Below are 22036 nucleotides of genomic sequence, written 5' to 3' on the forward strand. Positions count from 1 at the left end.
GGCTCCACTGCAGAAACACACACTCCATTACGGCTCCAATGCAGAAACACACACTCCATTATGGCTCCAATGCAGAGACACACAGTCCATTACAGCTCCAATGCAGAGACACACTCTCCATTATAGCTCCACTGTAGAGATGGACACTCCATTACAGCTCCACTGCAGAGGAACACACTTGATTATAGCCCTACTGCAGAGTCACACACTCCATTACGGCTCCACTGCTGAGCCATACACTCCATTACGGCTCCACTGCAGAGATACACACTCCATTACGGCTCCACTGCAGAGACACACACCATTATGGTTTGTAGCATCCACACTCCACAGTGTGCAAAACTCCACAAGTTTTAGAAATCGAAAGTGGCGGATGCTGAAACAAATATGGACTCAGAAACCTTTCGGTTCAGTCCTCTTGCCACAGAGTACACAGAGCCATCAGAGCATTATGTTTCTCTCAAAATAGCTCAGTATAAAGAGAGTTTTTTTTTTTTTTTTTTGTTCCACTCCTGGAGCAGGCTGCTGCAGAAGTCATTGCAAAACTCTCAGTATTCGAACCTCAGTCCCTTTGGGGTCCATAGACGTACAATGGCGTTTCCTGTCCTTCCAGCGGAGAGAAGCCACAGAGGACAACAAAACATTTTTAGAACATAAAACATATTCAGAAGTTAGACATTGTCCATCCGTCCCTCTGCTGCTTGTGGTCAAGAGCCCACCTTGGATGTAAAATTCATACTGCTCATACATAAGGTATGAAACACGCCTCACTTGGTGACCTTCACCCTGGTTACAATGAAACCAAATGCAGCTGGACTGGGTGGGGAGAAGGGGAGAGTGGGTAGGGTGCTTGCCTGAATATGCAGACAAAAGACAAAAAGAAGTGGAAATGTGCGTGTGCACGCACGGACGCACACTCACACACACACACACACACACACACACACACACACACCTTCGTGCACACTGAACATTACGTATGTGCTGAAATCTTCATCTCCAGCTCCTTTTATCTTCAGAATTATAAGTAGGTCTTTCTTAAATATGCAGGGATGAGGTGGCTGGTTACAATTCCCAGTAGTCAGCTCTCCATTTTTCTTCTCTTAGCACAAGGTGAGATAAAGTTATGTGAATATAATTAATGTATACAATGAATATGTATTCATACATTAATGCACTGCATGAAGGGCATTCCTTTTGAGTGACCCATTTTGTCTAGAGCTACTTACGGCAGAAAGAGGGCAGAATGAGGCAAAGCAAATCCTCATATGCCCCTGGCTGAGCGCCTCAGACTACAGTAGAATTTGGGTTTTGCTAAATGAAAATGGGTGTTTATGCCCTTCCCCTGAGTCTAATTCTTCTGTGTTAACTGGGTGTGTTTGTCACTAAAGCCCAAAGCAGGGAGACATGTATTCAGATGCACACCTGAGGACCTGGGGGGAAATTGAATTTAGTTCTCTGGGACATTAAGCACAGATGTGGGGGTTCCTACATGAAGCCGCAGCAGGTATACTTAATTCTACAAGATGTGCTACTACAATGAGGGTAATTAACAGTTTCTCCAGAGTAGCATGTAAAGTAGTTACATTTACTGTACTGTAGGTAGAGGGAAGGCTCACTTCACTGGTGCTTCAAATAGAGATAAAATTACTCCTACACTTTGCTGTGGGTTAAAACCGATTTTTTCCCCCATCAGTTCTGTAGTATTTCTTTGTCCTATTTTTTTTAAACCACAATTGTGTGAAGGTGCTCTCTGATTCTCCTGGTGGATCTGTTGCCCATCCGGCCCTGTACGGTCCTGCCTGGGCCTGCGGTGACAGCTGTGATGGATGACCGCGTGACTGGTGCCTACAGCTGACCCTGTTCTCCGCTCTGCAGTCCTTCACTTTTCCCAGGCGTTCCCGCTGGATTTGTTCCAGGGCTCGCATGCCGTATTGGCGGCCGGTTCCGGATTGTAGATTCACCCCTCCGAGTGTTCACAGTGCTATTCGGCGCAATGTTTAAGGGGGTGGTTGTCAAACTCATACTGTATGCTTCACAGATATATTAGAAGAATTTCTCCAAGTAAAACTTCTGTTTATGTCATTCATGCAAGGCTGCGCTGCTCAGTCACACGCTTCATGTCTGTGTTCACGAACAAGTGGCAACATCTGCAATCCAGCATGTTACAGGGAGATATGTGCACCTTGCGTCGCTCTCAATAAGCTGCTAAACACGGCCCCCATCTGTGCAGTCCTGTCAACCCCTGCCTGCACATATCCGTCTGTACCCGTCTGTACCCATCTGCGCAGTTCTGCCAGCCTTCTGCCTACCGGCAGACCCAACTGTACCAACCCACTCTGCATACACATGCAAATGGCCCATGTATACAACCCTGTCAGAGTCCTGCTGCAAGCCAAAGTGTCACACACCAGCACAGACCTGTTGAAACCAGTCTTCAATGACCTATTAATCTGGCTAAGTGCAGTCCAATGATTCCCAAACCTGCTGAGACAATGACCGTTACTGTTACTAAGAAAATATAAACCAACTCTTTGGGAGAATAGCAGGCCATTCCGAAGCTTAGAAAAGAGGGGAAATCGATCAGAGCCATTGCACAAGCATTGGGGATAGTTGGACAACAACTTGGAATGTCCTGAAAAAGAAAGAAACCGCTGAACAATCCAAACAATCTCCAGAGGGCAGGGGCGAAGGTATCTCAATTAACCGTTCGAAGAAGACTTAGAGAGCAGCAATATAGAGGCTATACCACAAGATGCAAACCACTCAAAATCAAAATGGTAGTAGTAAGTAAGAATTGGAAGGCGAGATCACAATTTGTAAAAAAGTACAGAGCCACAAAAGTTCTGGAACACGTTTTTATGGACTGATGAGGCCAAGCTTAACCTCTCCCAAAGTGTGGAGAAAGAAGGGATCTGCTCATGATCCAAAACATACGAGCTCACCTGTGAAGCACAGTGGAGGAAGTGTCATGGCTTGGGCTTGCATGGCTGCTTCTGGAGTGGGCTCACTAATATTTATTGAAGATGTAACTCATGATGGTAGCAGCATGATGAATTCAGAAGTCTACAAAAACATTGTCTCCCAACTTACGGAGGAATGTGTCCAAACTAATTGGGATGAACTTCATCATGCAGCAAGACAATCACCCAAAACACACTGGTAACACAACAAAGGACTTCATTAGGGAGAAAAAGTGGAAGGTCTTCGACTGGCCAATCAATCACCAGACCTTAATCTAATTGAGCATGCATTTCACCTCCTGAAGAGGAGATTGAAAGGAAAAAAAACCCTGGAACAACCAATAACTGAAAGAGGCTACAGTAAAAGCTGGGAAAAGCATCACAAAAGAAGAATGCAACAGTTTGATGATGCCAATGGGTCGCAGGCTTGAGGCAGTTATAGCAAGAAAGGGATATGCTACCAAATATTAAGTGTTATTTAATTTCATTTACTTAAACACTCTCTGTTCCAATACTTGTCCTCACGTAATAATTGGGTGGTCTGATACCAAAGGTGCTATTTTCTAAGTAGTTTAACACATCTTGGTGTAAATACCAGGACATAAAAGCTGAAATTCTGAACTTGTCTCAACTCTTTATCTCCCAAACGTACTCAGGGTATTGCAAAAATGAAGGACAGTATGTGACAGGCAGTTGTCTCTGTAAAGCGCGACCTGTAAGTTTATTTTCTTCCCAGTGTCTTCCCATAACCAACCTGGGGCCAGACCCCCCAGTTTGTGGACCCCTGTCCTAGCCAATGCTCAGTCTCCTGTGTGTGCACTCCAATCACCTCGTTCTGTGAGGATGCTCTCACCACCGGACATGAGGGCTGCAGGTTGGCCTTCTGGACATCAGCCAGCCTTCTTCATTAATAATACACAATCTGGTAGGCAGCTGCAGTGCATATGAAAGTGCACCATAATGACTGATCTAATCTGTGACTCATTTTTTGTTTTTGTTGCTTGGTTTATTTATTTAGTCTCCGGATTAATTTACTTGCTCTCCAGTACTTCTGTTATTGTAAACTTAGCTGATACAATTCATGGTTATCCATACAAAGAAGGTTAATTGTCTTGTATAAATGAAAGCCATGTTTTTGTGAGATGTGGAGGTTTTGTGTCATAATAAAAAAGGCTGCAGTCAAGCGTATCCATATAAAAATGTCATTTAAAAGAGGTACCTGTCGAGACAGTCTACACCCTGCACCTGGGTATTCAGCAGGTATCAGAGGTATGGAGCAGATAAACAGGGGAAAATAACTTGTCTGGGCTGCACTGAATCACTCTTCCATTCAATGTGCTGAGATATTGGTGCCTACGGAAAATTTACCTATGCCTCCATGTCAACATCTAAATTTTACTTCCCCCTCCCAAACAATATCACCAAATCTATTTAGCTGGAGACATGAGGTTGGGGGGCTACTGTTTCCACTGGTTAGAATTAAAAGAGTTACTCAATAAGAAAAAAGGGAAGAATATTGATCTTCTGTCAGCACAGCTTTAGGAGTGCTGTCCAGGCGGATGCGTAAAGAGGCTCTTAGGGAGTGAAGAAGCCAAAATCATGAGCGCACTTTTCTCCTGACGGTGCACACCAGTCACCTCTTAATAAATGGCTTTAGAATCCACACAGCCACTGCAGTAGCACCCTCAAGATGGAGTGGGGCCCTTGGTTGCAGAGGCACAGCCCATCTCTGATTGGATGTGGCAACTGCCAGTCTGCCAGACAGCCATGCCTAAGTACCTAACAGATGTCTTCTAGGGGAGGAGTCAGATTTTGGAGGAGGGGCCAGGAACCTGCTACCAGGGAGACAGGCACTCACACACACCATCGACTGAAGTGTTTAAAGAATGTTCTTAATTAACAATGGCCAATTCCATTTGGAAACAGGTCAAGAGTTTGAATGGAGGAAAAAATAAATACTTTATAAAAAAAACATTACCAAGAAAAAGCCAATAAGCACAGTCACCACCGATAGGGACTGCAATTGAAAATAGTTTTGTTTCATACCTTCCTACCTATTAAATTAAAACCCCTTACCCAAAGGCTTCATTCCTCTCTGTACCAATGATGCTATGGCAACCGCTATTGGCAAAATAAATTACTGCTTTCACTAATACCTAAACTTTGTGTGTACAGAAAAAAAGCCTCAATTCTGCAAAACACTTCACAGAAACTGCATACCCAAAGAAAACATCTGTGACTGAACCAAAGATCAGACAGTGATTACTTATATCACAATACACTTGTTATATATGGATTCTTCATCTTAGTTTTAGAGTATAGCACAGTGTCGCACGTGTCTGTACTGTAAACAAGTCGTGCAGGAGGGAAGGGGCTATCTGTGGATAAGTGATGTAGCAGTGTTTGCCTTTGTCCTCTGGAGGCTTGCCTGGCTCTTACGCATGTCTCCCCTGCAGGTCTGTGCCTCAGCAGGCTGCTAACGACGCCTCCTCAACTCTCTTACCCCCAGAGCTGCTACCTGCTCCCTTCAAAACCCACCTCCAGCGAATAGGCACGCTCACCCAATAGGCACGAGCACCTCGCCCTTTCCCCCGGGGGGTCCCTGAGGGGCCACAGGCCAGGAGGCGGCCTGCACAAACATGCCTCCTGATCCAGGTGGTTACAACCTGAGCACAGCTGTATGCCTTTCCTGCTTCTGTTTTTATGGAGAGGGTCTGATAATGTCACACCTTAGCAGGTCTGCTTGAGTAACCTGATGTGTTGGAGACAACAACAAGCAAGACTCTAACGTCTCTGAGCACCAGGACAAACAGTCCTCTTCTGTTTCTGTTTGGCCTTTTACAGCACAGGAGCAGGGAGGTTAGGTGTGTTGTAAATGCCCCTTATGACAGCGCAAGCCCAACGAGGGATGTGCTTAAGTCATGCCCATTCATCCCCTACTGCCAGCTTCTGGGTCTGGTTTAGAAGACATGTGGCCTCATAACATTGGTGGCACATTTATAAAGAACATTTAATAACACACTTATGAACAGATAAATACAGAACAGAATGAGGAGAGAAGTTATTTGACCATAATTTTTTCACTATGCTGACTCTGAAACAAGACTTGGGTGGCTTTCGGGTGCCTCTGTCTAATAACATAAAGGACCAGTGGTTTTTCAGAGAGCCCTGTAAACCATGAATAGCATGAAACAGATGAGCATTTAGCACTCTCTCAAAGGGCTGTGTGGATTCTGTTATAGCAGAGGGCATTACGGATGGAGGGAGGGTTAATGTGGGAGCCCTGAGAATCTTAGTCTGTCCTTCCACCACTTCATGGGGCAGTAATTAAGGCTTAATGCCTGGGTCTATGGTGGGAATGGGATAGCACTTGGGGAGGTGGTCGAAGTGCCAGAATCCATTGACTCTAAAATGTAACCAATTGTATAGTATATGAGTTTCAACCCTGGACGTCAGCTCATGGGATTAGAATTCCAGGTGGAACACCATTTCAATGCTCTGGTAACTGCCTTGAGCATGTTGCACTGTGTACAGCAGGGTGGCCCAACCCTATTCCAGGACATCTACTGTCCTGTATGTTGAATGAGGTGTGATTTGCTAGGTTTGGAGTGAAAACCTACAGGACAGATGTCCAGGAACAGGGTTTGGCCTCTGCTGTGCACAGTGCAACTTGCTCAAGGCTGTTACCAAGGCATTGTTTTGTTCACACTACACTAATCAGGGCTTCCCAACCCCCCAGGAATAGGGTTGCCCTGGTTTATAGTACACAGGTGTAGCCAGAGTGCATTTGTAAGCAGTGTGCACTACTGTATATAGTGGCATTTGCAGATCAAATAAAAACTGTAATATAAAAAATTCAGTGCATTAGGTGTGGATTCCACTAAAACAATTTATTTCAACTCAGTATATACACCAGCCTCCATTCATAAACACAAACTGTGCAACAGCTCCACTCAAGCTTCAGCTAAGAATTTAGTCGAGAAAAAGGTACCCCATATCTTACCTCTTTACTTTGCACTACATACTATTTGCAAAGTTGCAGTCCATTTTACAGAAGATAAGAGACTACTGTACATTCATATATTTAGTCTTTATTCTGGATTATTATTACCAGTATGTCCCATATTATACACCAGCATTTCTGCAGTAGGAATCCTTGGAGTGAAGTATAGACTAAAAGATTTAAAATGACCTAAATGCACCAACATGAGTTTAATGAAATCACAGAGTTGCCTTCCTTGCTTTGTGTTAGGGAGGATATGGCAGGCAGGTCACAAACCTCCCTTGTTTGCTTTAATAAAATGGCAAATAATGAACACAGCCTCCCAGTCAGGGCCCTTGTATGACAGTATCACCGCGTATGGATGAGGTGCCCTGTTTTACAGGAAGGTCCAAATAAGCCAGTAGCGTTGCTCTGAGAGAATGGATGAATGCTTACACAACACCACCCCCCACCCCCTCTCCTCCCCTCCCCCAAACCTGCCTCCAGCACAGCCTATAACAATAACAGCGAATAACAATCATTCTGACACCAACCTGGACTATGCAGCTTTAAACAACTGAACATGTTCCAATTATGCTGCACTTAGCCTTTGAACCTTGCTAATTGCTTACTCTGGATGATTACTTAAACTTGCATCTATAAACATGTTAAACAGAGAAATAATGAACAAGTGGGTTGGTGGGTGGGGGAGATGCTCCCTCCCAGCCTCTATGGACCATGGTAGTCACAACATTTTAATAGCAGTTGTATTGCATTTGCGCAATAGCCTTGATTGCATCATCCTACCCATAATTACTGTAAAACAGTACTTCATTAGGGCTCTCATCGCTGTGTGTCCACCACAGAACTGTATAAGATACAGCTCTATGGCATTCGGAGAAAATGTCCAAGGTACCACTTAGGTGGAGAAGACAGGTGGGTGGTGGAGTATAGGAGCCAAAGCCACCGTGTGTTTTGGAGGTAAAAGATAGTCTTCCAGTGAGAAAAGTTTCAGGTACAGTCTCTTGTGTGAGATGCACACTGCCTGCAGCTTAAACAGGGCCATGAGCCTGAGGGCAGAGCTGGGGCCACAGCACCCCTACCTTCACCCCGGCAACACAGCGCCACTAACTCCCCCACATCTTCACCCCGGCAACACAGTGCCACTAACTCCCCCACACCTTCACCCCGGCAACACAGCGCCACTAACTCCCCCACACCTTCACCCCAGCAACACAGCGCCACTAACTCCCCCACACCTTCACCCCGGCAACACAGTGCCACTAACTCCCCCACACCTTCACCCCGGCTTGCCTGTTTCCCGGCACCTGCAGTCTCCTCAAAGCAACATCAGGTTTGGCGGATAGAAACACAACACTCACAGGGGGGGTAAAGGCTAGGGCTACACAGGCTATTTTCTCCTGCAGCTACAGCCTGCAGTTTTTCTATTTATTCATATCCAACTTTACATTCATATAGAACTTTACATTTTCAGAGACTACTTTCCCCTTCCTCTCTCCCCCTCCATTCTGATCACCATCTCCAGAGCTGTTTTTACACAGTGATGCTGACGGTCTTTGGAAGCAGTTTGCAGTTTGGTGACCTTTATCGGGAAGGCAGCCCAGAGGGCCCAGAGTACTCCCAGCAGCTCTCCAGATGCAGTGATAACAGTAATCAGAGGACGATATACCCGTCGCGCTTCACACCACTCCTCTGCTCCTGGTAAAAGGTTACATAATGGAGATAACCTGTCACGCCTGCTCCCATTCCCCACCCCCGGATTTAAATAACATGATCGAGTTCATTCTACTTCAGTGGCTCCTAAACATTTTCTTCAAACTGCGAGTATCTAAATTCATACTGATTCATCTGATGCATACTTACCCCACTGATCATAAATTATCACAACTGAAACTTGAAGGGTGCATGGCACGAACACACTCAAGCGCTTGCCCTCTATGCTTAGATGCACCCACAGTCTGTGTCGAATCCTGAACACAATCATTCTGACTGTTTTCAGCTGCCCTGGCAGGTGGTGCTTAATTGACCGTAGGCTCTCTCAGGGAGGGAGGGTCAGTCAGCAGGGTATTCCCTCTTATGCAGACTCCTCTGGGTGACCGTGGGCTGCCAGTGGCCTCTGCGATGGGAAGTCGTCCAGCACAATAACTGTAGAGCTCAGCAGGTGGGTTACAGAGTTAAAATAAGTGCCTGTTGGTATTTTTTCCAGAGGATGTGTGTGCAAGATTCATGTCCTCTGAATAAAGGATACGAGAAAAGCATAGATTGACAGCAGATGCTGCGATAACAGTACTAATATTAAAATAGCACCTGGCCATTCCAGATGAGACACATAAAGAAAATGCTAATAAAGAGTTGTAAAAAATGCATTACTACTAAATGAAATTGAATAAGGGGCACCATGGAGGCTGTGGGGGGAAATGTACAGTAGTTATACGCAGTATATTGGTCTATTTGCCAGTGGTCTCTTGTCGGAGTGAAGGAGTGGGAAACTTGACATTTATGATTCGTCTCACCACAGGTTTCAAGTGCCATGGCTATACGCTTCATTTCCTGCTTTGAATTTTCACCCCCGCCAACTCCCCCCCCCCCCCCCCCCAAGAAATGCATGAGCTCATCCATCTGAGATGCCCCCATCTAAAAAAAAAACTACCCATGAGTAAGGGTATTCAACATCAAAGAGGTTCTGCTCTCATGAGCTCTGTTTAAAAAGACAGCCTTTTAAATGTTGCTATTTCTGCACAGACAGCATCACAGCCATCTGATATGCATGGAGATTCGCTTTGGGGGCATACATTCCCACAATGTGCCAAAATCTGGTGGTGCCAGCTCAATTTTCAGAAGCATGATGTGGAGCCCCGGGGTGGTGTAACCAGACTGGCAAATAAAAAATAAAACAACAAATACATGGGACTACTTTATAACATCATGGTTCCAACCTTCATTCAATCCCACAGTTCAAATTTATTATTCTGCATTTTCATGAAATGGTTGTGTGCTGTAAAATAAAATACTCACCAAGGTGATTCCCATATTTTGTAAAAACAAATGTGGAGGACAACAACAAAAATTCCTGGGGAATAGGCTCCTTTCTGAGGACCCATCTCAAACTTCAGAAAAACCACATCACCTTATCTACAAAGCCATCTGTCAGTCAATGCGAGACACACAGTGGTCTCCTCCTGCTCAGGATTCTCTGTTTTCCCGGTGTTCCTGTGGCGGCGGGCTCTGTGTAGCCCAGGGGAAATGTGGATTCGCCGTGGCCATTACCACCTGTCCCCCGAGGCTTGGACAGAGCACATTCTTTCATCTCTGAGAGAAAGGGAAATGAAATGCCATTCAAAATGTCAGCCTTGCTGCGGCTTCACCGCGCTGTGGTGTAAACAAAAACAAACCCACGTAGACACAGGAGCAAAGGGTCCAAATGTAATCTCGCCGTGGAGCCAAGAACGAGATAGAAACAGAAATTGCATGATGTAGCAGTCGCCGGGATAAAACGTGTGGACAACCCAGAAGCACTCAGACCGAAGAGCTTTTGGACCATAGGAGAAAACGAGTACAAAATGAAAGGAGAAAAACTATTTATTAACCAAGCCCTGGTAAATGCCTGCTCTTCAGACAAGTAAGTAATGTTTGGTCCCTGGTGACAAAGCCATTGACTTTAAGTAATATCTGCCTTTTGTGACATGGAAGAACGATACAGTTTTTGCTGACTGGAAGGAATTGTTCCAGAGATTATCCAAAATGTATCATCGTACAGTAGGTAATAATAATTTCAGCCAAAAAATGCTTCCTTTCAGGTAAATTTCTGCCAACTGAAATCCTAACATTTTGATATATCTCATACTGATGTGGAAGACTACTTTGCATTGCTTTTCACTAAGGAATACGGGTTTTATTACTCTGCTAATGCAGTAAGAGAAAACTATAATGAAAAACAGCACTATAATCTGTTTCACATCTAGTCTGAAATTAATCACACAGATTCCACAATGTACATTAAATACAACATTGGTTTCATAGAGAGGAGGATTATATTTCCAGCAGCGAAACACTGCCTTCATTTCAATGTTTTTCATATTAATGTAAATACTGTATATTCTTTTGGCAATGCATACACATGCCTGGCTTTGCGGAACGGCTGAGGGATGTTGGTAGGGGGGGTTGCAGTATTAAAGCATCCCCACCCCCCCCCGCACATGTCTGATCAGACCAGCCTGATTCACAGTCATGCACTGCTCAGCTCAATCAAATCCTGGCATTATAGCCAGAGTAAAAATAGCCATGGGTCAATACAAGACAGAGGACAGAATGGTAATAAAGACAAACTGCAATGTTCTTCATAGGCTGTGCAAATTAATAATCACATGCAATCAGCGCCATGTTTTCATCTGACGGCATGTTGGAGGTAAGCAGGAATAATAATGTGTGGATGCAACTCTGTTGAGTTACTGGGCACCTGAGATATATGAGAAACACGATCAAGTGTAGTCCCCAGCCAAACCGATGAAAGATGGCTCACAGGTAGGGTTACCAGCTGCGGTTCTCAGTGCATTAATGTGTCCCATGGCCCACATCAAATCCTGACCATTCCAGCACAGGTTATGTCCAACCAGGCCATGCATAATTGGCCATAACCCAGGGAGGGAGGGCTGTTTCCCGGCTCTTCTGGACAATTGGGCAGCTGCAGTTTGCCCAGGGCCGTCGTACAGTCCTTTGGTACAGTAACACCACGACACAGCTGTTAAATTTCAGAGTGAAAATGAGCGAAGGTGAGGAACGCCCATAGGGTGAATGAATGTGCTAGTGTGAGCTTTAATGACTTGACAGAGGAATTTGTAGTGATGTGACAGGCCTACAATAATAATTGATCATTTAAAAATGGGAGAGACAAAAAATAGGGGATAAAAACTGTTGACAAATATCAACTGACAAATTCTGAGTTCAGTTTTTTTATATAATCCAGAAACTATTAAAACAGGATTTCAGCCTATTAACAAATACTTGAATTGATACTCACCACATTCACATCTACTCAGAACACCATCTTACAAGGAACCTCTAAATCCAAAAGAATGATGCACTGTGAAACTGCCACTGCTCTTTACAAAAGAGATGCAGATACGTATATTCTGTTGCCAGGGGTAAGACTGGCCTGTTTGCAAGTATTTAAATCTGAGGGTTAATGGGTGCACAATAATGACACCATAAACTGAATTTCCTAAGAGGCAAGAGCCAGCAGAGAGCAGTTAGGTCACTGAATGCTGGGCCAAAAGAATCCTGTTAAAAAACGGGACAGTGTTGCTCTACCCTTGAAGAAGGCACTTTTACAGCATCACAACTACCAGGTTAAAACAGAGAAAGCCGCATCGGGTACATTTGACCTTGATAAGAAATCAATGAAAATACAGCCCTTTCTGCAGCCCGCTGGACGAAGCTGAAAGTCGGAGAAGGTGTGGGTGCGGTGGGGTGCTGAGCATCTCAGCACTGCGTGAAACAGCATGACGCACACAGGGGAGAAGCTGAGGCCACCCCCCAAACGGTGCGAGCATCTCACAACCAAGAAAGGCCGCCTTCTGCCTGCTCCTGTCTGCGCTCTGCTGTTTTTCCAGCCAGATAAGCCTAGAGGGGGACAGACTAATGATACACTCAGCCCAAAAGTCACAGAGAGAGGAGATCATTCCACTAAGACCCCCCGCCCCTTCACACAGGAATAAGAGTACAATAACTTTTTTAGCATTCAAAGTTGATCTACAGTACCAGAGTGAATACATCCTGTAGATGTATTTCAGTTATGCAGAGATGCACGCCATGGGCTGAGGGGCCCCTCCTCTCCTCTGTTCTCACACCAGAAGGAGGTACAAAGAGCTCTCTTCCATTTGGCAGAAAGGCAGCTTAATGTGAGGAGGGCAGTGATGGTGGTGGGCGGGAGAGGGGTACAATGGGAAGCTGGTGAGTTGGCAGTCTGCACCAAACAGACAGGCTTGAATACACCCTGTTAATAGGCTGCTCTCCGGCCAAGATGGGGCTACGATACACAGGAGCCAGAGTGATTCTCTATCTGTGTCACCGGTTGGATGGCGTTAAACATAGTGGTAACAAACTGGCATGAATGACACTGGTCCACCTGCAGGCAGCCAAACTTGTCATGTGAGCGCAAGTTTTTTCACATTGCACATGAGCAAAGCCCGTTACATGAACAGCTCTGGTGGAGGCCCTACTTATAAATAGGTCATACTCTATGTTAGACGTAAGCTATGAGTTACCTAACTCCAGCGGGGGATAACTGTGTCTGCTTAGCAGATAAATAATGTAAAAAATGATATTGTAGGCCTGCTGGTAAGTGCAGGGCAGGTGGGGCACTGAGAGAGACCGTGGTGCACTGGATTAGATACATTAACGCTGGACTAATGTAATGATGAGCGACAGCAGATCTTCCTGCAGGCAGAATGTGCGAGAACAGAGCGGGCATCAGAGCACAGCGAGAATAAAGAGATCCATTTTCCTGCAGAGAGGTAATACGCTTTATTGTACTATAAGTAGCTGTATAAATCTAAATGTAAAAAAAATAAACATCACTCACTTTTACCTCACACGGACATTCACAGGGGAGCTTTTATAACTCCTCTGTAAAAACTGAACGTATCAGTCATGTTCACTCTGCCGGATTGTTCCCTCTACATTTTAAGTGCTTAGGTTTGCAGCTCCTTGCCCATTATTACAATATGCTGTATTTTTGTTAATAAAGCCATATTTGGGACTCTTGAGTGGCTTGGTCTATAAATGTACGTGCCAAAAAAACAGCTTTACAGCCCAGATGTAGCGAGTCTGAGCCTGGGTGATGCAATCATGTGCTGAATGACTAGGAGTTAGCAGCAGCATTAGGATATAATTGGCTACGCGCTCCTTACGGTTTCCTCCAGTTAGCCCGCAGAAGTGCTCCTGAATAATTGCCTACAGGTCACAAGTTACTGTGTGCGAGATATTTAGATGTTATTTATTATCCATTAGCGTTTGCAGCATGGCAGATGAAATGTAGAACAGGGTATGAAATAGATGGAGTATCTGAGCCTATGGGTGGATGGAGTGAGACCTAAAACACTATAGTTTACAACAGCGCATCAGCCCAAGTATGAACCCATAGAAAAAAATGTAATAATTGCCAATAAACTGGTGATATAAAAGCAAGCTATCCAAATACATTTTTATAAAATGAGGAAGGGAGCTCTCAACAAAAATAAACAACTACAGGAGCAAACACACACCACACAGGCACCCACACACACACACACACACACACAGACACACACACCACACAGGCACCCACATGCATGCACACACACACACACACACAGGCACACACACACAGACACACGCACACACATGCGTGCACACACACACACACACACACACATGCGCGCGCACACACACACAGACACACACACACAAACATACTGCACCTGCTGCCACTGGGTGACCTCTCCACCAACCCTTTCGTGAGAATGAAAATGAGTTAACACCAAACATGCCAGGAGGTCACTGACAGCCAGGGTGTCTAGCAAACACAGTGGAAACAGTGAAAGGGTTCACGTACACGGCTGTCTCATATTCGTCCCTCTCTGAGAGCCTTAATCCGCAGCTGTCGGAGGGGCATTAAGAGATGATGACTTCTCCAGGGACAGGTGGGCTTGTCCCAGAGGTTAGACGTTTAAATCCTTTGCTGAAAAGCTCTGCCAGTCCATTCTCTGCTGACTGACAGCAATCAGTTATGGTGAAAGACTTTAATAGCCAGAGCACAAAATTAAGCTTTTTTGTTCTCAGTACTCTTAATAAACGTCTCTAATTTTCTCATGCTTACCATAAAATGTATATGTATTGTAGAAGTGTCTGTGCATACAAATATGTCTAGCTCAGAGCAGGGGCCACCTTATGGGCCTGGAGATTGACAGGTCATCTGGGAGGACTATGAAAATCAATAAAATTATTCACCGGGTGAAACCCACACCTGTCTTCCTGTCTCCATCAAACTGAGAAACTGAGAGGATGGTTTCTCAGTTTGACTGAGGCGTCCAGTTACACTGAAAATAAAATGTCACATGTACACTTCTTGTTTATTTCTTTTAATTTGTTCATTTGGTTACTGGCACCAACACAATATCTTTTTGGCCAGGTTGTTGTTGCAGGAAAGAACGTTCTCATGCCACTGATGAAAAAATAGATAAAAATGAAAAATAAACCTTGATATGTTGACAAAGTAAAGTAAGTTATTCTGATGATAGCAGGAGAATAGTAACTGTGATTTTGTTAAATTAAGCTTAGCAACAGTAAACAATGTGTGGAGGCTGCAAAACAAAAACAAGGAGGAAGGCTCTGGTGTTTCAGCATTGTCAGTCTGTCATTAAAATGACAGACATGGAAACAGGGAAACGCAGAACCTTGCACTATCCTTCATTTGGAGAAAAGGATGATACATTACACTCAGCTACAGCTGAAGTAGGTATTCCAGGGAGAAATATGAACTATTGAGTGTAATTGGATTGAGAAAAAGCACCTCCTATTCCAAGATGGCAATTATTAGACCTTTTCAGCAGAGACAGCTGAATGATTTTGAGACAGATTAAAGATAAGATTTCTCAGAACCTATTCTGCATACCTTCCCAAAACACAGAATTAATTTGCTGAATCAAACTTCGTCAAGCCTACACTGAAAGGTAAGCAGTTTCTCCATTAACTATAAAGTTTTTTTTTTTTTACAGTGGGGAGGTGGGGTGTGTGTGTGTGTGTGTGTGTGTGTGTGTGTGGTGGGGGGGGACATAAGAAATTGCAAACGCAGTCCAATCACCCTGAACCATTCACCAGCACATTTCATTTAAAGCAGTGTAAGAGAAAATCAGTGACAAGAAGCCCTTCACCTGATGTATCAACGTATTACGGCAGTGAAAGGTAATCAGTCATGATTTATTTTAAGGCTGTGGTGCCGCTGATTGATTTTGAAATCATGGTGCCACATTAAAAGTGATCTAATAAAGACGCGGCCTCTAGGCTTCTTTTGATTATTCTTGTCCATGGACATGTGCGCACACACAGGACATAATGCAGATATAAGGATGTCCTGATTGACTTGTGCTGCCAGGGAGACCGACACGGCTGAAGAGGAGACGCGCGCAAGGTCATATTCATAAATCTGTCCTGTTCCCCTGCTCGGTGTGTGTGTGCTCCTGTCTGTGTGTGTGTGTATGTGTGTGAGAGAGAGTGTGCGCCTGTGTGTCTGCGTGCGCTGCAAACTATGCTGACAGTTCACATGCAGGATCCAGCAGGATCCAGCGCTGCTAGTAGGTGAGCTAGCTCCTTTACCGGCAAGTTAATTATTGGAATAGAGGTGGGCTCCTGCTTTCTAGCACCCTCAGTTCATCCCACCCAACAGTATCTACTGGAAAGCCTTCTCCATAACACTGTGAGCTGTCACTCTGTGCCATTCCCCAATACTGACTGGCACTGTTTATTATGAGAATAGTTTTGGGTGTATGCATGTATAGGGGTGTGGAGTGGTCTGGGATGAAGAGAGGAGAGGGGAGGATGCAGGGGACTGTAAGAACTGACTTCCTCTTGTCTCTCACAGACAGCTCTCCACTTGAGACAGAAGGGTAGCTCGACCAATGCAGCACTGGGCTTAGCCAATAAGCACAGTAGGAGAGTCCACCGTCTGTCACAGTGAACAATCTTCAGACTGCAGAATCTAATTGGCAACAGCTCCTTGGTAAATTCTAGTTGGATGGGGCCACCTGGCCTATTGCTATTCTAGAATGGAGCGCAGTGCTAGGAGGGATTAATTTAGCTTCCACTTAAATGACTCCAAGTCTGGATGCTTAACCAACATTGTAAGAGGTTAGCCAACCAGTTTTGGCAGAGGTTGATAAATCAGATCTTCTAAACCTGAACAATGAGATCCTTGCAGTTTTCAGCATAATACTGTAGCAGCTAAAAGTGTGTGATGACCACTGGGGGTAGAGCAGGAGATTCTGACAGATAATGTGTACCTGATGTATCGAGCCAGCTGTTATTTTTGAAACCAGGAATCGGATATCTGTCCAGAGAGAAATAGCCAGTGAACTTAAATCATGTTTTTCTATACCTACTTTGTGATGAAACACATTCACTCCAGATAGAAAGTATGTGACCCAAACTCTGTCTCAAACTTTTAGAACGAAACACACAATCAACCACTGCAGCCTTAGGGGTTTGTGTGGCCCACACAGAATCCCATAAATCAATAAGTTCTAACACAGGCATTTTTAAAACTAAAGATTCAGACACTTTTCTGTGTATGTGCGTGTCCATACGTGTGTGTGCGTGTGCGTGTGGGTGTAGCTGATAGAGAGGGAGTAGGGCTCACTGGAACAGATTAACACGTGGGCGTTGCAGAGCTATCTGACTGAAGCACACTGGGCAGGGCCCTCAGCCCCTGCCTGTTGTGAGCAGGATATGTAGTTCCAGACTCTTACTGCTGTTACTGCAGACACAGCCTGGACTCAGGGAGACGCACAGCGATCCTTCACCCCCCTTATGCAGAGGCGTGAGGGGGTGCGGACAGCGTGTTCACAGGGGAGCACAGGTGCTTACGGGAGCGTGCCTCCTGCAGTGGCGAGTGCAGGTATCCCGTTTCAGGAGAGGCCGCAGCGTGATGGATGAGCTGCAGGGCCTCGTGGGTAACCATGGCGCTGCGCTGCGACCGTGATAAATGTGGCTCCTCATAATAAATCTGCACGTCTCCACGGCAACACAAACAGAGCAGCGGAGGGGTCACCCACTGGAGGCCGTTGACAGGACACCCCCCTTTCCCCCATACTCACGACTGCAGCTGCCAGGGGCAGAGAGAGCAGAGCAACAGTGCCCCGCATACAGCCCAGCACTGAGGCACACCGGCGGGCACAGAGGCCACCTGCCCTGGTTTGGGGCCTTCCCTGCCCTCGCGCAGAATGAGTGCACATTCTCGATGTGTGTCTGGATCGGGACCAGGTCAGGACAAGTCTGCGAGTCGGTGCTCCTGCCACGGCGCAGTTTTTCTTGGCTGTTTCACAGGCGTTCCTGCTCGCAGGCACAGACCCGGGAGGAATGCATCCTCTGCAGGCCCGCAGATGTTCGTGGGCTAGTTAGTGGGAACATCTCAGACTGCAAACACACTGTGAAAACCTCACCCTCCATCCATCTGGATTTAATTAAACACCCCAACTCCCCCTTCGCACACAGTCCTCACTCCTCTCTTCTGTTATCAAGTGCCGAGACATCGGACACACAGGAGAGTAAGTGACAGCAGGAATATGCATTACAGTCTGACAGTTTTTTTCCAAATGAAACGCTCCTTAAAATAACCATAAATAGGGATCGCTATCAGATTAAAAGAGGAGAGCACAGTTGGATAAGAGGGATTTAATGCACTTTCATTTCTAAATGATGGATATATCATTAGGTGCAGTAATGTTTACAAATGCTGTCTGCTACAGTGAGGCTTATGCATATGTTAATGAAAAAGGCATTCCAAGCAGAGGTTTCTCCAAAGCTACTCTCCCGCTGATACCATCATCTGCTGCAATTGTCACTTTCCCAGTCAAAAGGATTATGGGAAAATTCACAGTTTTAGGTATGCACAACAAGAGCAGCATCACAAAATGTCTCAGTTTTCTTATTTGATTGATGGATGGCTGTGCTGTGTCTTTTTTCCAATAACCTGACAACTCATTACCTTAAATTTAAGGCAGATTTCAAAGAAATAGCGCAGCCATAACTAAAAATAGCTATAAAGCACAACATCTGAAGCATAGGACAGGCCGGCACTTACAAATCGCACATACACTTGTACTGAATAATATCCTGTCAGGATCTTAACAATGCATGACTGCACTTCTGCATGCAAACAGCAGTTACTTTTCCAGAGAAGTGAGAGGTATGAGGAGGCAGGTCTCTAAATGATTGCTGAGTGAAATATTAGATGTGTGAAAAATCTTATCTGAAAATTCAAGTGAATTACTCATGTATTTCCAGACTGTAGAACACAAGCTCACAATGAACTGTATAATGTTCCACACACTGCTGCACCAGTCACCAAATGTCAAGCAGGACAGCATTCAGAAACAGCCTTTTGCTTGAATACTATATGTTCCAGTGGTGAGTTCAGTGGTACATAGCGTTGTCAGCACTACTTTGGAAAGGCAATGAGGAAATCATCCATTTTATTGTTGCTTTTTGGCACGCTTGTCAGATTTTACTGCCATAGGAAAATATGGCTTGGGTCATAACAACAGCATATAAATAATTAATTAAAAACTTCAAATTTCACCAGAAGTTCCCAATTACTCATTTTGCAAGTGTACAAATTGCATCATTAAAAAATGTCACTCAAATGCAGTGCTGCATATTCAATGAACCCCGTATGAAGCAAACAAGCTTGTCTCCTGGAATTCATGACCAGGATGTGAATATTAAAGCCCTGCATGCTGAAGCAGATAACTGGCGTGTCTGGAGCAGCACGCTCTGCCCAGGTCGCTCTAATTAGCCGAGTCTTGTTCTGCCCCAGCGGAAGTCCAGCTTCCTTTCCTCGCACTGCATCCCATGGCCGGTTCGGCCTGACCAGCGCAATGCAGCCTCGTTCCCACAGTTTCATTACCCAATCCTACTCCTCCTGACCCTCGCCACTCCCCTGCGCCAGATTCCTCACTGTTTGAAGGTGGGGGAAGGGGCAGGAAAACACAAAATGACACAGTAATGGTACAATTGCACTAGACATTGGATTTGCATGGCCTGCTGGGTTATTGGCCAGCTTTCTGGAGCACCTTTCCAAAGTACACACATGGGCCCCCTAGCAGCCCTGACACAGATGAGTTACAGCTCTCCAGGAGATAAAGACTGTCACACAGGAGGCAGAAAAGTGAGGTTACTGGCTATTTCTCTCTTCTATTCATTCACTACTATATTTTGCCTTTATTTTGCAAAATAACTGTGATACGTTTACACAAAACATACACCGGTTGGACTGTGATGACAATAGTTAAGGGATGATCCAGATTTAATCAATAATCCAAAACCCACGCATGATGAACTAATGATACCATTTCATAAATTCATAAGCTGGTCACAGTGAGAGGCCTCGTGCACTCATGTTGCTGTGGAGACGATCAGCGCAGATATGCACGTGACTGAGGTCTGGCTAAGGAAAGGTCAATGGTCACTAACCCTTCCTTTCAGCTAGACGGCCCAACCCGTTTTTGAAACAGCCACCCAGAGAGAGTGGGCTGTGAGCCGGCCTCTTCACCCCACAGTGTCCTCACTGTGCACACCATGTCTCTGCCCGGATGAAGTTGCACAAACATCTCAAGAGTGGGCTCCAGTACTTTCAGTTCAACCAAGCGTTTCAGAGATGCTGTGGTCAGTCACAGAGCCAGTGTCATTGATACACACACAGCAAGCCATACCAGAGTGGCGGTCCTCTGTGTGTAGCCAGCACGTATGATGTGCCAACGTGCATGTGTCCACGGCGTACATGTGCGTTGTATTGGGGTGTCTGTGGAAACCATCCAATCACCAGACAGTCAGATCCCATCCCTAATCAGGAATGTGTGGCTTCTATCCCGACCTCACGTCAGGAGGGCAAGCTTGGGAAGGACAGCTTGTCAGCCGGGAGAGGCATTCTCATGCCTACATCCCCAAACTTTACACCCCCCATTCTTCATTCACACATCTCCCCTTCTCTCCTATCCCTTCCCTCCCCCTCCAGACAGGTCTCTGTCAGACCTCCCCATCTCCCCTGCTGTACAAACTCTGAGAAGCACCATTCTTATTGATGCATTTTCCACCAAGCTGCTGTCTCAGCCTTAGAGGCCCCCGTAATAAATCAGGCTGGAGGACTGGTGGAGAGGAGCCACAGCGGGCGGCTGTTGGACAGGGGGCTGGCGCGTCTCTCTCACTCACCTGCTGAGGAAAGGGCGCAGCACCAAGATCATGAGTCTCCTGGGGCTACGGCCGGGGGGAGCTCCTGGGTCAGCTGAGCGCACGGACAGCCGTGGCCCACGGTTTCACTCTGCAAAAGGAGAAAAAGCAAAACGCAATTCTGTCAAATATGGGTGGAAGATGACCATAAGAGGACATGAAAAAACTTTTCATCTTTTTTTCTCTCAGGGCCACTTTTGGAGATAGCTAACGATTCATTTGACCGGGAGCTCGAAAGGGCTTTCTGCTTTAAAACAAGGAGGAAAGAAAAAGATAGGGGGGAAAAGAAGCAGAGCATTTACAATTTGCCATCAAAGGCCCCACTGTGCTCGGCCGTCTCTCCACTCCGCTCACTGTCTCTGGCCTTTTTGTTGCCGCTCAGATCAGCACATGTCCAGAATACTGATGTCAGGGTTTGTGAGTCGCAATTGGACAAAAATGACTTTCTGGCCTCTTTTTATTCTGCACTTTGTGTTGCCAATTCCCACTGGACCACGCTCACTGAAATAAAGCTGGCCCAATTAACAGGGCAGGACTCTGGGACGACAACACAACCCGGCAACAAATGGCCCTGCGTTTCAAACCTCTAAAGAGTCCCAGTAAAAGAGAGGAGAAGAGATGACAAGTTCATTCAGAGTCTTGGAGAAAACAGCAACAATTACAGCATGGAGCCGCGGTCCAAGGTTTAGGAGATGGCCTTGGAATCCGTAGGCGGACAACAACTGTATGGAAAGCCATCAATAGGGAAATCTCCATTCTCTATCAAATGTTAATGCCATGCTGTCAATCATTCGGATTAAGAGAAGACTTGCCAAACTAATACATATTCAACAGCTTCGCTGTGTTTCAGTGGAGGAAAAGAATATAATTATACACGGACTTAGAAAACAAGAAGAGTGTGAAATATCATTCTGTGTGAAGAATGTTGACTGCGGAATAATTTTACCAAATAAAACAGTAGATGAGACATTGACTTGACATTGACGCGTGCTATACACTGTAAGATCGTGTTTTGGGCCTTGTTTCTCCAAGCTGGTTCTCAGAGAGTAATTGTTCAGTCCTGAAGAACCACATGGGAGGAAGTCAACAGTGG

General features: G+C 45.4%; 1 protein-coding gene across 4 annotated transcripts in view; it reads right to left on the reverse strand.

Annotated features, from left to right (window-relative positions):
• The window catches only part of LOC133138506 (extracellular sulfatase Sulf-2-like), a 114730-nt gene that overhangs the window by 74168 nt on the left and 18526 nt on the right, over positions 1-22036 (reverse strand). For all 4 annotated transcript variants that reach the window (XM_061257321.1, XM_061257324.1, XM_061257320.1 and 1 more), the window contains one exon: positions 20926-21034. The gene's annotated coding sequence lies outside the window, so the exon portion shown is untranslated. The remainder of the gene's footprint in view (positions 1-20925; positions 21035-22036) is intronic.

The sequence above is a fragment of the Conger conger genome, chromosome 10 (genome assembly GCF_963514075.1).
Source record: "Conger conger chromosome 10, fConCon1.1, whole genome shotgun sequence".
NCBI lineage: Eukaryota > Metazoa > Chordata > Actinopteri > Anguilliformes > Congridae > Conger > Conger conger.